Raw genomic sequence first — 14252 nt, 5'->3', positions numbered from 1 at the left:
CCATAGATCAACTATTTAATGAATTGTTTGAGGCTAAAGTATTCTCTAAGTTGTATCTGCAGTCTGTTTATCATCAGATTAGGGTCAAATTTGAATTAATTTTAATACCAAAATGAGTGATTTGTAATTTAAACTAACCACAAAGATTAATAGTGCAATTTTTCATATTTCCCTCATGTGGGAATATAGCAAACGAGTCAACTCCTCTTGCTCTTTGTTCTTTCTTATGTTTATCTTTCTTTGTTCACTCATTAGATACACATCCTCTTGCGCTGTTTCCCACCAGAGGGAAATATTAAATTTACAACGCCGGTAAATCATTTGTCGACATTTAATTCAACTGCTGATGAATACTTAAAAACGACGTTAAAATAGTGGCATTCTATGAATCGAAATTTATCAACGTTTTGTAAACGTTAAAAAAAAAAAATCAAAAAAAAAAAAAAAAAAAAGAGAGAAGAGGAAAATAATTCCAAATATATTTACATTCTATAAACCCCGGCATCTTCTAAATATATCGTTTTACTAGGGCATGGAACCAACATTATTATTTGGGAATAATATATCGTTGTTCTTTTTAAGAAAATTTCACATACTCTTCTCAAATTACTATTCAATTGATGTCTACTTTCAAACTATCAAAACATTGTTCATGTCCTCCTCTAAAATACTTTTTAAAAATCTTGAAATTGAGACGGTGGACGAGCCACATCTTGGCCATTTTGGGTGGTTTGGCCAATGGTTGGCTCGGACACCTTTTGATTTTTATTTTCTTTTTTTAATTTGTAGTTTTTAGTTTTTAGTTTTTAATTTTTTTAAACAAACTATGTAGTTTTTCTATTTTTTTTGAATGTATAGGGAGATTTTTGTATTTGAAAAAAAAAAAATTGTGATCATTTTTGTCTTTTTGGTGGCCTTAGGAGTACATTGACTATTTTTCGTAGTTCGGAAAAAACTTGTCCCAATTGAAATTTTGAAGAAGACATTATATTGAGTCATAGTTTGAGGGAAGTATGTAGACTTTTTTTAAAAAAAAAAAAAAAAAAAAAAAAAAAAAAAAAAAAAACATAGCTAAATTTCTGTTACTTTATAAAACGCCCTCTAAATACCATTGTTTTACCCAAATTTATAGGTGTTTTCGCAAAGACTCCGATGAATTTATCACATTTCCGACACTTTAAATTTAAGGACTGCAATTTATATAATTTAGCGGCAGCCACGAAAAGATTAAGAGTATGTCATTTATGCTGCTAGTAAAACCCGAATTTTTAGTAGTGAATCTTGGTCGGTGATTAAGTCCTCTTCTAGTAGAGTAATGCTATATATCACCACATGTTCTCCTAAAACTTATGTGACGTGGTGTAATCTCCCATGTGATTTGATGTATAAAAGTTGATTTTTTAGTTTGAAAGACTACGGAACATAATAATAAGGTAATGTATAGCATTACTGTATCTCGCCCGTCTATTTTCCTTAGTTGTAAGATAGCTTTGCTCCTGCGAGCAACATCATTTGGGACGTTTGGCTCCCTCTTTTGAAACAGAAAACATGTGAAAATAAAAACTCAAGAAACTGCAATTTTTCTCTCTAAAAAGGCCTATTTTATGTGCTCCATGAATGCCACCTTTCCAGTAAATCTATCTATCATATCAATATGTTCTTTCTTGATCTTCCTTGTGAACATAAGGTGTCCTTTTCCTTTTCATTAGTAAGCTGGACTCTTAGATGCAGGCATCTCTTGGTTGTTATATTGTACATACATTAACCAACCTTTTGATCGGTGCCCGTTTGTGTTCTTATTATAAAGGTAAACTCCTCTGCTACCTGTAATCTTGAACTGCCTTACAGTTGATGCACACAGAATCTTTTGCCTTCTTCTGGCATCCTCCAACGTGGACAACTGGTCTGCTAAAGGAAAAAGGTTCCAGTTGCGGTTTGCTACCTAAACCTTGATTCAATTTTGAGCTGAACTTGGTTGTGCTAAAGTCATGCATTGGTCTAGTTTAAGCTTCAATTCCCACCATTCTGGATGAAATTCAACATGATTAGCATTAGGTGTTAAGGCTTCTTCTGAATTGTGTGTGTGTATACATACATAAATACATATATAAAGTCATGTGCAAACTTTGCAAGCTTACAAGAGGGTGCCCAATTTCATGCCCGTGCTGTTGTTTCTGGCTTGATCTCTTTTATTACAGTTTCCATTGCGCTTGTTACGCTGTACGGTAAATGTGGAAGCATTGGATATTCCCGTCGGATGTTCAATGATATGGAAATTAGGGATGAAGGTCCCGTTTGGCAACCTCTTTCCCTCTTACCCCCATACTTGAGGGGATGGGGGTTGCCAAACGGCGCCAAAGTCTCGTGGACTGCATTGGTTTCAGGGTATGCCCAATTTGGAGAAGCCAATGAGACGATTGATCTGTTTGAAAGAATGTTGGCCCAAGGTTTGAAACCTGATAAGAGTTACTTTCATTGGGGTTCTTTCAGCTTGCAGTAGAGCAGGATTTGCGGAGAAGGGACATCAATATTTTGAATCAATGATAAAAGAACATGGAATATATTTGATTTGGGTTTGTTAGAAAAGAAATCGGGTAGGTGTCATTAAGATGCAGTGTGACACGGAGTTTTGAATTACTGGTAAATGAATTACTTTTTTTTTTCCTTGTTACCTTGGAACCACTGAACAAGAATTATGAAAACAACTTATTACAACAACAACAACAAATAAAATAAAATAAAAAATAATGAAGACAGACACGCAGTGTTGGCGTGAGCTGTAATAAACAAAAAATGAGAGTATATGGCTAGCTGTAATGTAATCTTCCATTATAGAAAGAGAACGATACTGGGAGTGATATTACTAATTGATATGTGTATAGTTCAAAATAGGGTGTAAATTGTTTCTATTTATTTGTACTGATTAAATGGAAAATTAACAGAGAAAAGAACAATAAACAGAATAGTTGACATGCAGTTGATGTAATGGTCTCATTTTTTGTACTATTGTATGGTAAACTTGGAGACCTTTGTTGTATGATTGTGGTTATAATTAGACTTTGATGATTGTCCTATAGTCTCCAATAAACTACCCCTCCAATTATTTAAGGTTACAAAATTTTCACTTTTATTGCCACATTTTTTTTTTCTTAAAAAAAAAAAAGGTAACAAAAAGAGAAGAGGCATAAAAAAAAATTAAAAAAAAAAAAATGTAGAAATTCCAAATAGTTTTCTATGTTCTTTGAAAACAGTTTTCCAAATTCTTTAACAGAAATTTCCTACAAATCTGTTTGTAGAAAAATTTCTACAAAAACTCATATATAAGATTGACATGTATCTCTTATCATGTGAGAAGCACATGTTGTTTTAATAGCATGTACTTCTCATAAGCTTTTTTAATAGCATTAATAAAAAAACATGTATGAGTTTCTCACATGCTTAAATGACATATGTTATTTTTATATGTGGGTTGTTAAAAATTTCTTATAAACCAATTTGTAAGAAATTTCTGTCATTTTCAAAAACTGTTTTCGAAAACAGTTTGCCAAACATTTTTTTAACAAAAAAGAAAAAAATAGAAAATGATTTTCTGTTTTTATTCTTGAAAACAGTTCTTAAAAACAAAAATAAAAACAAAAAAGTTGAAAAAACCATTTGCGAAACAGGCTCGTAACTCGTAAGCTTCAAGCATGTCAATGGTTTCCTTATCAACCTTAATTTCATCAATCTTAGTAGTAGACTCATCTCGCACAAAGTCCATACAATGCTCACGCTCTTCTTCTTGCAGCTTTAATGAGATGCCCCGCACTGGACCCTTCATGAATCCGCTTCATCAGATGGGTAGAGAATCCAGCAATGTTGTTACGCAGCCGCTTTGAAGGGATGAAGGCAACCTCCTCCAAGATCTTCTTGTTGGTGTGGAAGTCCAAGGTCATCCGAGAGTAGTACCTCTCAATCACCTGGCGCGAGGACTTCTTCACAGTCTTGGTACGTACACGACCCATTTCAGAGAAGTAGCAGTTCCTGCAAGTAGACAGGCAATGATTGAAGATACAATCACCTCTTCACTATTTGGGCAGGAACAAATAAAAAACAAAACACTTAGTGAAAAACAGAGATAAGAGAAATTAGAACAGAACCATCATGATGCTGATTCATAGGGTTCATAACAAACAAATAGTTCAACCACACTTCATAAAATGATTGGCGAATGGATGCTCTAGTGGAAATAAAAACAAAATGACTATCCAAAAATTATAAGAAATGAAATTAATTTTAGACAGTAGGTTGCCCAATAAACATTCCACAAGGAATGCTAAAACCCCAATAACAGATCTTTACCCAACAAAAGGCTTGCCACGGTAAATTTTTTTTTATCTTGCGACCGCCATAAAGAGCAGAAAATATAAGATACTATAAATTTACAATCAATGAGAGCCTTGAAACTATTTTACTTCAATTACAATTCAAACTCTTTGATATCATCAATTCGTCAACCACATGTTCTCAGTAGTCAAACAGAACAACTCATTAGACACGATTCACTTCTTTCTTTTCACAGTTAACATTTTTACGAACACCAAGCAACTTAAAGTACAATAAAAATCTCTGCTTGTTTACCTGTGACATCTATAAACGATAAGAAAAAAAAAAAAAAAAAAAAAAAAAAATCAAGGATCTTAGATCCATCACCAACAACCAGAATCAAGTGAACCTTACAATTGTGTGGTGTAATACAAAACACATTATCGAGGACTAATACACACAAGGATATAACAAAAATAAAAGATAAACAAATCAGTTTCAGCTCAGTTTGGCTACCTAAAAATCATGAGAGAAGACAAAAACAACCAAAACCCTTCAACACCCAGCAAAGTATTTTCCCCTGTTTCCTTCCCAACCAATCCAGGGGTCACACAACACAAAAACCAAAAGGCACAACAGCTACCCATGTTTTGTTGCCGAGAAAATGCAAGAGAGCGAAATCCCACATCAAGGGATCTAAAACTTGTCAACGTTTTGCGATCTGGGTATGTCTAAAACAACCCACAAGTCCACAATATCTCCTTCCAGCTGAGTACAACCTTTCAATTTCGTTTTTTTCTATTTGGGTAAACAACAAAAGACCGTAACCAAAAGCAATATAGATCAAACGTAATGGGTCTTTGATCACCAAAGACTAATTTAATCACCATAAGCTGTTACATTTTATGAATTTCAACCTCTACTTTGGAATGGTGATGAATAAACTAGATTCAGAGATATTATCAAGTTTTCACCGGAGAGATGTATCAGGATTGTGTTTTGTTCTATTAAAGTTTTAATTCATCCAAAAAAAAAAAAAAAAAAGAACGATGATAATAAACTAGATTCAGAGATATTATGAAGTTGTGCTATATTATGAATAGGGATTTTTTTTTTTCTTTTTAAATATGAATTTGATGCCTTTTCTCGATCTCCAAGCTTCTTGGTGAATTTGAATTGGTTGTAGTTGCCACTGTCATAGAAGTTGTTGCTGTCTGAAGTTGATTAACACCTCCCCGCAAGCTCATGCAGGGGATGAAAGAAGCCTAATCATATTCAATTGCTTTGCAGATTCAATGGAAAATATTTGATACTAACGGTAAAATGTTAAATTGGTATTTGTGGTCTAGAGTTGCGACAATTAGTTCCCTAAGTTTTAAAAAGTGACTAAACATCCTATAGTATAAGCAAAAAAGAAAAGAAAAAGAGTTCATGTAATTAGAAAAGTAGATAGAATTCGTTAACATACTACATTAGCATCTCATATAGTGACACGTGTTATTTACAATAAAAATAAAATATTTCAAAAACAATTTTCTTTTAAATATATATATATATATATATATATAAAGGGATGGTCGAGTCATCCTCTTTGTAAAATTTGATGTGACTTGTGTAGATCAGTAATGCTAAGCGTTTTATTTATTTATTTACAAGCCAAATGAATTTATAATATAATGAATTCAGGCCTTGAGGTACACAATATATTCCTAATAACTACAGGGTATAATAGTCATTAAGAACATCTTCAAAAGAAAAAGAAAAAGAAATAGTCATTAAGAACCAAATGTTGCAGTTGCCAAGAAAGAACATAGTCAAGGAAGCGTTAAGTGCGCTTTTGCAGCTTTGCTCGCTGAAAGGGAATAAGAGACGAGCCGGTTCATCTTCGATTATTTCTGATTTTCAATTGGGTCCTTCCATATAAAATCGTCTAAAATTGACATGGCATTAACGTTCGCCCGTTCATACCCGTTACTTTCTTTTTGCTAGTTATTTTTTACTCCTCCGTCCCATATTGTTTGGTTATTATATCCCACATTTTGAAAAGTCCATAAACACACTTTTCATAACTTTTTTTAACTTATTTGAATGGAGAATACGGCATTTCTATTTGTTTTATTTCAATTTAAACTGACGATAATTTTGAAAGTTAAACAACTCCTGATATTTAGGATCAGGAGTCCTAATCCTCTTCTTCCTATTCTTCCGAGCAGAGTCCGTATCAAACTATAGGTGGAGTTCTGAGTGAGAAAGTTGCAATGTTGAAACTATATGCAGGAAAAGATGATTGCGTTATTGTCCACCTTATGCACTTGAAGAAAATACCCACTTGCCTTGCTAAGTTTCTTGATGTTTCAGATATATATAACAGTTGTCGGCGTCGGCATCAAACAGAACGTGCGTGATCTCACAAGGGATTACAGGATTCAATGTCGGAATGTTGTCGTACGTTGAGCTTGCAGATTTTGCTGCTACTGTTGAAGAGCGTCCTATCTTAATTAAGCTGCTTTACTTTGCTGGGTTTATTCAAGTATCGTATTGAGTGGCGGGTCAAAACTATACAATATATATGTGACGATACTATTTACGATGGTTTGGTTAAATCAGACGATGTTGCGTTTAATTATTGATTGAGTTGAGTACGGATCAAAGCCAGCATGCTAGTATGGATGTCTGTTACTTAATTTAAATCACTTGAAAAATTCTAATAAATACATATAATTTAGTATTCAGTCAAATGATCAAAGAAAGATGTACTCAAAAAGACTTTAACGTGTAAACGTTATAGAAAGTATTATAGTTCCCAAAAACTCGTAAGAGTACCATCAATCCTTTGTGTGTGTGTGTGTTTTTTTTTCTTGATTTTTCATCCATTCCGCTTCTCTTTGACTTTGCGTCGACCATCATAGCTACAATCCTTCTGTACAATTGCTACAAATATCAGCTTTTTTATTGCAAAAGTTGGCACGCATATTATTCCCACATCAGCTTTTTTTAATTTTTTTTTGCCATAAGCCCTATTTCAGTGCTTCATCTGGTCATTGAATTTGTAAAGGTAATGAACTCCAACCATAAAATGGAGAAAATATCAGATCCCATGCTAAATACAAGAATTGCAGCATTACTTGTTCCAGGTTCATGTCAATTTAATTTTTCAAAATTTTGCAAGTTCTTTTCAAAAAGCTGCTCTAGTTTTCTACATTTTTCAATTACTAGAAGAGACATATTATATGTACATCTGATTTTCTGATCAACTATTTGATTTGTAGCACTCAAATCCAGTAGTTGATTAGAAAAAGATATGTAAGTACTACAGATTTAATGGTCGATTATAAGGAAAAAAAAAATGTACCGAAAATATACAGAAGATGTAAAAAGATCATTTATCTTACTAAAATCTCTCCACTCTCATCTCTGTGCTACAAAAAGAATATATCAACTTGTCAGGTCAAGTAATAATATCTAGTATTTGTGTACCACTAGACAAAAACGTCACATACATTTTAATGGAAACGGCTATGCAAAATAGAGCAACTGAATTTGCTAACACTATATTAAACAACCCTTCTATATAACCTAAAAAATTCTAAGGATAAGGAAAGCAAAAGAAAAAACTTCCTTTGAGTATTTTTATTGAAACTAAACAACAATAATAATTGGGCAGCCAAACCGGCCTTTTTGTAAACCTTGAAAGTAAAATTACAAATATAACATATATGAAAACTGTCGCAGCTTTGCTCGAGCCAACTTTGCGCGAGGGTAGCACATTTGTTTTATGATTAATCTTATTTGTTGCAGAATGCAGATGAAAAGAAACATCTCATCTAGTTAGCATCTGTTGATATTCGAGGGAGCTCTGCTACTTCCTGCTCACATATTATAGAATATTTCAATTGACACAATTGATTGGCTGCATTCTGGCCTATGCAATCATCAAGATCAATAACAATTACAAATCTGTCAAGTTGACGATGAAAATTTAAAGTTAATAAGACAAAAAAAATAAATTACCAAGGAACATGATGCAAAAGAAACCTTTGCAATTCACTTATGTTACAGAAAACAACAAAAACAGGTTATATAATAAATTCCATTTTCGTGTACAACTTCAGACTAAGCATTATAAAAACATTTTACTGAATTATAAGTAAGATCAAAACAATCTTTATCACATGCCCCATAATAGCCATTATGTAACACAAGCAAGTGCCAATGATTCCATATCGAAAAACAGGGCAAAAAATCACTAACATGAAAACAACAGCTTGGCCATTCTAATTTTATCTACACAGTCCTCATTTCATCAAGCAAAGTGCACTCAATTTTTTTTTGAGTCAATACTATAATCCAATTTGAGAGAGAAGCAATTCATGCACCTTGTCTCTTATAGCGGTCCTACTGACAACGTCTTCTCTCTTTTGTAGATTTTGAAGAAGGCTCGATTCAAATGTGTGAAGGTTAGATCTCCGAGACCACCCGTTGGAATCCCTTTGGTGAAAAATGGTTTGGCCAGTTGAAAAACTTCAATTTTGTTATATGGACAGGTAATTTATAGAATATTGCTTGACATTTCCCTTGGAGCAAAATGAATTCAATAGATTATTAACTGACAACCTAACTATTCAGCCATGGGAATTCTCACTAGACTAGATGTGGAAAGACTTGTATAATGCTTCTTGAATCTTTCAAAAGAGAGATAAAAAGCTGTCGTGATAAAAAAAAAAAAAGTTGTATAATTTTTACGATATGGTATGGATGGAACATGGTATTTCATTCATAAATCTTAACATTTACTTAACTACTCTTGAATATAAAATTATGTGTTTTTTCTTAATTTAAAGATGGGACTTATTAGTGTTCATCTATAACCCATTGAATGCTCTAAGGACATGGTGTAAACAAGGTCCTTTACATCCCCCGATAGTAAACCGCCAAATTAGCTTGGAACACCAAAACACATTGAGACAAAAATACATGGTCACACATATTTTCTAAAGAGAAAACCTAAATTGAAACCACCAACCAAAAGACACCACTAGATTTGAAATATATTCACCTTGTTCTTTTACCATACGCCACCATCTTGGTGCCGCATTTGCAATTCAAAAGTTTTTCTCTTTTATTGAATTGTTTACTCATGTCAATTGTAAATAGTATATCGTCGTTTTATAAATCTTGGCATCCTCTAAATATATTGTTTTATTAGGGTATGGAGCAAACGACATTGTTTGGGAATAATATACCGCCTTTTTTATTTTTTATTTTTAAAACGCTGTCAAAATACCGTCATTTTACTTAAACTAGCTCATAAGTTGCGCTATGTGTATGATTCTTCATTATAATTTAATTTCAAAACTTATATCACAACATATCCTAGAAGTTTAAGAGGATAAGAATGAATAAATTTAATAATTTAATTTTACGAATTAAGTTTTGAGAATAATAGCTAGATTAAAAACACATCATAGCTAGGTAATTAGTGTCGAAAACATAACATTATCAGGTTTAACTCCCCTCTCCCCCCTCTCAAGCATGATCAAGTTTAAGCACATTACAGTACTATTATTAAGAACAATTACATAAGTTTGTTCAAAATTGTATTTCTTGACCTAAAAAAGATTAGATAGTTGTATGAATTCCAATTAAAGCAAAAAAGAAAAAAACATTTCTTGAACCATCTCAATTCATGTAAATTTGTGATGAACCATCTTAAAAAGGTCAGGAAAAGGTCTCAAAAGTCTTGTGTTGAAGATTGATTAGTCTTGTGTTGAGTATATCACTTTCGTTTGCAAAGCAATTTGATCAGCATTTCATCATTAGAATCTTCAATAGGTAAGAAAAAAGACATTTTCTACTTCTAACCATATAAGATCGATTTGAATAATATAATTAAAACACCAGCAGTTATCAACAAAAAAAAAAATCAGTGAAGATTGCTAAATCCTTAATAAGAACTGCATATCCACTCATCGACGATTTGTTGGCCTATCAATTAAAACGAAAAACATGAAAAGAATTTCACCAGAGAATCCATCTTTTATGTTTACTAATAATTGTATTCGCATGAAAGTGTCCATTTTTTCAAAGTATGCAAAAGCAATCAAATGTATTCAACATTTGCGAACATTAATTAAAGATACCATTTAAATAATATTATAATGCAAATTATAAATGGTTTCTATACATTATACTGTAGACCCAATGCATTGTCTTGTACGTTGGTCATATGATACAGTCTTGTGTATCATTGCTAACCTAGGCCTATTCTAGTTAGAGCCCAAAAACTCATTCATGTGCTAGAATGAAGTATTTATTTTCAAAGTTGGTTGGATTATAATCAAAAATAAAATTAAGAATCTAAAAGCTGAAGATAACAGTATGCAAATATCCGATAATGAATATATTATATCAAATAATTAACCAATACTAAGCCAAAATAAGTATAACTTGATAAAGGTTAAGACAAATTTGAATATAAACATAATTATGAAATGATATTTACTAAATAAATTAAAATAATGAAATCACATGTTATCCATAAGGAGAGAATCAGGATGGTAGACAAATTTATTAAACAACAAAATATTGTATTGGATTAAAAAGAAATATTGGATTATACATAAATTACTTTCAAGTTTCATTTTTTGTTTGTTGGTCAACGACATATTGTAAAAAATTAAAATCAAATAAAAAATTAATTTAATATTTCAATACATGACCTCAACCACCCATATATTGGACCTTTCCAAGTTAAAATAATTGGGATTTTTTTTTTTTTTTTTTTTTTTTTATCTGTATGGGATTCTCAAATAATTGTGATATGTGATTTATGCTGTTCTTTGGGAGCGGAAAAATGTCCACTTCCTTAGCTTTCACCATTTTACAACAGCTAATGTGCATTGCATACTTCCAATGTTATTTTTAAACATCTTTTTATTATTATGATGTGCATGCATACAGAAGACTTCATGACGGAGGTTTTTAGAAATTTACAAATGGAAGTTTAGTCTACCAATAACTTGGACACAAATTCGATATAATGTGCATGCATACAGTCTATACAGAAGACTTCAAGTCAGGGGCGGAACTGGAATTTTTGGTAAGGGGGACGAACTTATATAATGTTTTTAATTACATCAAAATACCTATTCGATTCGAAATTATAATTTCAAATTTTCATGATATCACAACCACACAATAGTATAAACTACTAGTAAAATAACCAAAGCACAATTTATAAGGTTCAAAGAAAATGGTATATTTGAGTATAGACTCTTTCTCTTAATAAGATCCCCCAAAACTCCCAACAATAACAATAATAAGAGTCAAATCATAACAATATTGCATCGTACAAAGCCTAAATAATAAATCCATTCAAAAGTTAAAACATATTTAACCAAATATATAAAAGATAAATTGAGAAATCACATGGTCCATAGAAAATGACTACTCTTAGAAAGTACATGGTCCATAATTCATACTAAAACCACACTATAGTTATTGTTTTGGTTTCCACAAAATAAAATCTATAGAGCTCTTTCAAGTTAACATTTCTTGCTTGTATCGTATGGCCATATGTGTCCATAATAGGACTTAAAATGTAAATTTCTTTTCCACTCCCACATTTTTTTCCAAGCCAACAAGAAGTGCTTGTTAGACAGACAGAGAGAGAGAGAGAGAGAGTGAAGAGGGAGTATTTTTTCTTACTTGGGTGCCAAATGACGAAAGATAAAATGAAAGAACCCACATTACAGTTTCTTTCTATCTTCCCATATTTCTTGGAAAACAAACAGAGCCACTTGAAAGCATATAAAAACTTGATGCACCTAGACCTCCGTTTCAGCTTGAAAAACACTCACACACAAAAACAATATAATCTTGTTACGCAGCCACTTAGAGGAGATCATGGCAACCTCCTCCAAGATCTTCTTGTTGGTGTGGAAGTCCAAGGTCATCCGAGAGTAGTACCTCTCAATCACATGGCGCGAGGACTTCTTCACAGTCTTGGTACGTACACGACCCATTTCAGAGAATTAGCAGTTCCTGCAAGGAGACAGGCAATGATTGAAGACACAATCACATCTTCACTATTTGGGCAGGAACAAATAAAAACAAAACACTTGGTGAAAAACAGAGAGAGGGGAAATTAGAACAGAACCATCCATGATGCTGATTCATAGGGTCATAACAAACAAATAGTTCAACCACACTTCATGATAAAATGATTGGCAAATGAATGTTCTAGTGGAAATAAAAACAAAATGACTCTCCAAAATTTATAAGAAATGAAATTAATTCTAGACAGTAGGTTGCCCAATAAACATTCCACAAGGAATGCTAAAACCCCAATAACAGATCTTTACCCAACAAAAGGCTTGCCACAGTAAAAAAAATTTTTTATCTTCCGACATCCATAAAGAGCAGAAAATATAAGATACTATAATTTTACAATCAATGAGAGCCTTGAAACTATTTACTTCAATTATAATTCAAACTCTTTGATATCATCAATTCGTCAACCACATGTTCTCAGTAGTCAAACAGAACAACTCATTAGACACGATTCACTTCTTTCTTTTCACAGTTAACATTTTTACGAACACCAATCAACTTAAAGTACAATAAAAATCTCTGCTTGTTTGCCTGTGACATCTATAAACGATAAGAAAAAAAATCAAGGATCTTAGATCCATCACCAACAACCAGAATCGAGTGAACCTTAACAATTGTGTGGCGAAATATAAAACACATTATCGAGGACTAATACAACACAAGGATATAACAAAAATAAAAGACAAACAAATCATTTTCTGCTCCGTTTGGCTACCTAAAAATCATGAGAGAAGACAAAAACAACCAAAACCCTTCAATACCCAGTAAAGTATTTTTCCCGTTTCCTTCCCAACCAATCCAGGGGTCACACAACACAAAAACCAAAAGGCACAACAGCTACCCCTGTTTGGTTGGGGAGAAAATGCAAGAGAGCGAAATCCCACATCAAGGGATCTAAAACTTGTCAACGTTTTGCGATCTGGGTATGTCTAAAACAACCCACAAGTCCACAGTATCTCCTTCCAGCTGAGTACAACCTTTCAATTTCGTTTTTTTTTATATGGGTAAACAACAAAAGACCGTAACCAAAAGCAATATAGATCAAACGTAATGGGTCTTTGATCACCAAAGACTAATTTAATCACCATAAGCTGTTACATTTTATGAATTTCAACCTATACTTTGGAATGGTGATGAATAACCTAGATTCAGAGATATTATCAAGTTTTCACCGGAGAGATGTATCAGGATTGTGTTTTGTTCTATTAAAGTTTTAATTCATCCAAAAAAATAATAATAATAATAATGGTGATAATAAACTAGATTCAGAGATATTATGAAGTTGTGCTATATTATGAATAGGGATTTTTTTTTTCTTTTTAAATATGAATTTGATGCCTTTTCTCGATCTCCTAGCTTCTTGGTGAATTTGAATTGGTTGTAGTTGCCACTGTCATAGAAGTTGTTGCTGTCTGAAGTTGATTAACACCTCCCCGCAAGCTCATGGCAGGGGATGAAAGAAGCCTAATCATATTCAATTGCTTTGCAGATTCAATGGAAAATATTTGATACTAACGGTAAAATGTTAAATTGGTATTTGTGGTCTAGAGTTGCGACAATTAGTTCCCTAAGTTTTAAAAAGTGACTAAACATCCTATAGTATAAGCAAAAAAGAAAAAAAAAAAAAAAAGAAAAAGAGTTCATATAATTAGAAAAGTAGATAGAATTCGTTAACATACTACATTAGCAAATCTCATATAGTGACACGTGTCATTTACAATAAAAATAAAATATTTCAAAAACAATTTTCTTTTATATATATATATATATATATATATATATATATATATATATATATATATATATATAAAGGAGATGGTTGAATCACCCTCTTT

The 14252-nt window shown here is 32.3% G+C and overlaps 1 pseudogene; it reads right to left on the bottom strand.

Moving 5' to 3' along the window:
- Positions 1 to 2668: 2668 nt before the first annotated feature.
- On the bottom strand, positions 2669 to 4019 carry LOC133879832 (small ribosomal subunit protein eS17x-like; annotated as a pseudogene).
- Positions 4020 to 14252: the final 10233 nt, after the last annotated feature.

This window comes from Alnus glutinosa, chromosome 10 (assembly GCF_958979055.1).
Source record: "Alnus glutinosa chromosome 10, dhAlnGlut1.1, whole genome shotgun sequence".
Classification (NCBI taxonomy): Eukaryota; Viridiplantae; Streptophyta; class Magnoliopsida; order Fagales; family Betulaceae; genus Alnus; species Alnus glutinosa.
Note: the sequence above shows the minus strand (reverse complement) of the source record. Positions and strands in the feature narration are given on the sequence as shown.